This window comes from Carlito syrichta, unplaced genomic scaffold (assembly GCF_000164805.1).
Source record: "Carlito syrichta isolate Samal-C Ts95f unplaced genomic scaffold, Tarsius_syrichta-2.0.1 Scaffold303690, whole genome shotgun sequence".
NCBI lineage: Eukaryota > Metazoa > Chordata > Mammalia > Primates > Tarsiidae > Carlito > Carlito syrichta.
This window is the reverse complement of record NW_007247786.1, coordinates 144,841-148,461: the sequence shown is the minus strand read 5'-3', so window position 1 is coordinate 148,461 and position 3,621 is coordinate 144,841.

The window sequence follows — 3,621 nt, the reverse complement described above, 5'->3', positions numbered from 1 at the left end:
AAACCTAAATAAAAAGCACAATCCCATTAACAATAGCCACACAAAAAAACGAAAATGAAAGACAAAATTATGAATTTCACAGCAACTTGGATGGATTTAGAGTCTATAATACTGAATGATCTATCACAGAAACGAAGAACTGAGTATCACATGTTCTCACTCATAAGCAGACCTTGGACAATTATCGTAATACTATAAGAAAAGGATTGGCAGTAGCAGGAAATTTCTGGTGGGGGGAAGGGCTGGGAGATGGAGGTGGGATAGACAGTAGTGGAAATCTGCCAGGAGAATGGGGACACACCTTATCAACAAAGGTACCTGCATAATGAACATTTGTATGCCTAACTCTGAATTGTACCCTACATCTTTAAATGAAAAAATTAAAATAAAAATCAAAGCATCCAAAATACCCATTAATAGGAGAATGGTTAAATAAATCATGGAATATCCGTAAGTATATGGTTCTATACAACGGTTAAATAAAAATATACCTTTATATATTAATATAATGTTCATTAACAGAAGCTAATTGTAGAGTAATATGTATAATAACTGGCACGGCTGTAAAAAATTTTATGCAGATATGATATAATGGACATGGAAAATTACTTGAAAGTATGCATACTACATAGTTAATATTTTCTCCTTGCAAAATGGGAAAGAAGGGAGAGAGTGCTGAATTTTGTTGTGTTCTTTTTTTTTGTCATCCATTGCAATGAGCACATTATGCTTCAGTATTTTGAAAGGTCAGTCTTATTAGATTATAATTATTTATTTTTACTGAAATATGTATAAAACTCTTACAGATATTGTAGGATAAACGACTCAGTTTTTTTGTGGAAAAGAAAGAAAAAAATTTTTTTCTCTTTATTTCACTATTTATTCAATATCAATACAAGAGATGGTATTGAGTTTTACCAAGGTTTATAAAATCTCCAAAAATGCTAGGGAACCTTCAGAAGCAAGTAATGCTTCCAGTAAGGGCGTTTTAGCTATTTGGATGAGAGTTAACAGATTGTAGCTGTTGGAACATTGTGATCTAGTCTGAGTGATAAAGTGGAGTACTATAGTTCATGGCAATAAATGCCAACCGCAGTGACTTTATCAGTCAACTAATATTAAGAACATATCTGAGGGCATAGTATCATTTCTCAGTACTTGACATCCAAGCACAAAATACCTTCTAATGTTTATTAGCACCATATCACTTGATAAAAAAAACGCTTTTATCCAGGACCAAACCATACTGCTGCCTTTGACATTATAGACCATCAATTTTATAAAACTATAAAATGTTTAAATTGAGTTGTGTGTATTTACTGAATATTTCATATGTCCTTGCAACCTCATATAGTTGTGAGACATCTGCATTAAAACATTTTCATTTAATGGTTTCCAAAATAGAAGTAGTTATAGTGCTTTAAATAATCAAATAAAATGATAACTGAATAAAATTGTTCTGATGAGGTGTTAATATCATCTATATTACCATTGATTATTAAATTCCAAATTGTTCCACAGCAAAAAAGAATATATATAGCCCTCATTAAATTATAAAAATTCCATAGGACAAAAATAAATACTTTGAAAAGAAATGTGCTTGTCAAAGCTGGGTGGACAAAAGCTTACCTGAAAATAAACATTGATAATAATATCATAAGATATTTTTAGATCCTCATTCTGCTTATACATTAACTTTAGAAAAGTACTGCCTTCAAAACCTCCCTGTGCACACTGTCTTTTTTGTACTCCTCATATTACTAAATAACTTCTATTTAGTTAAGCTATTAAATTCATGCCTTGGTGTGTAATACTTCCCTCTGGGCTTCAGATTTTGAGCTCTTATTTCTATAATTTCTCCTTTTTCTTTTCTTTGCAGCCTTATTGCAATATAATTGATATACAAAGTACTACACATATTTGATGTTCGCAATGTGATTAAGTTTGAACACCTGCAGTCATGATACCAGCATCACAATCAAAGTAATAGGTCTTCAAACACCTCTCAAAGTTTCCTTGTGCTTTTCCCACCTTTATTTTAAGAACACTTACATGACAACTACTCTTAAAACAAATGTTGAAGTGTACAACACGGTATTGATGGCTATAGGTTGTATGTTGCACAGCAGATCTCCAGAATTTATCAACTGATCATACTGGAAATTTTATATCCTTTAAGCAAAAAAAAAAAAAAAAAAAAAAAAAAATCCTCACTTTCTTTACCCCTCAAACTTGGCAACCACTGTCCACTTTGTACTCTCTGCTTGAATGTGACAATTATAGATGACTCACAGAAGCAGAATCATCTAGTGTCTGTCTTGTGTCTAGCTTATTTCATTTAGTGTAATGTCCTCCAGGTTCATCAATGCTGTTGCAAGTGCCAGGATTTTCTTTTTTTTATAGAATAAATAATATTCTATCAGATGTATATACTACATTTTCTTTAGCAATTCATCTGCTTTTCGATACTTCAGTGTACTTTCAAATTGTTTCAATAATTACAACAAAGTTAACTCAAATTTCTCTCAGTGACTAACAATGTTCATTTTCATCTGCTTCTGTGCCAGAGATCAAAATTTTACCATACAGCTTTTATTAAATTTAGATCATTTTGGTTTACTTCTGCCAATTTGTTCCTTTTCATTTTATCTCAATGGTAGACTTGTATTCCAGTTTCTTTGATTGTTTGTAGGTACCCTACATTTTATGAACAAGATATGATTTAATGTATAACTCTTCTTTATTTGTATTTGCTTGCTTGATTTTGTGAAATATGTTCAGGTAATGATAAATAACTATGTAGATACAAAGTATAAACTATATGCAGAGTATTAGAATGTTCTTAAATACTTTTTATCAGTTTATCCTTCACATTATAGAATGCTAGTTCAAATATAGGCACGATCCTCTAGTTATTAGAAATGTTAGTGTCTGTGTTTCTGATTTAAATGAAAAGTCCTGAAAAATATACTTTGATTACTCTTTCTAAAATCTATCGTCTTCTTTTGAGTGATGCCTCCTTTGAGGATAATAATTTATTTTGCATTGTTTTTTAAGATATCCAAATTAATACACCACTTAATATTTATATATTTTACTCAACCTCTATAACTAGAAGCCCAAAGCTATGCTAGCAGAGTCTGTTAGGAATATGTTTTTCCTTTCTAGTAATAAGATATATGCATTTCAGTTTAATCAATTTACAAATGCAATTCTGAGGCTACAAAAATAAAATACAGCCTCTAGTCACTGCTTCTCAATAAAAGAAACCCTTCGGGCAAGCTGTCAGTTGACATTGTGGTTAAGAAAAAGTTTCAGAAGCATCAGTCTCCAAGTAATAAGTACATAAAAAACTGTAATATACACCCATATCCCAGAATTATCTTGATTTATGTAAGTAGCACAGATAGAATTACCTAAGGGGATATGCAGTACAACTGAAGTAGAAAAATGCTAAGTCTCAAATTGGGTCTCACAATAGTTTGCAGCAAAGATGTCTTGCTCAAGAGGGTCATAAACTGACTTTAATGGAAGTCAGTAATTTGTCTACTGCATGTTGAACCATCTAAATGTTATGTCGATGTAATTGTTTTGATGAAAGTAGAGAAAAGGATCCAAACC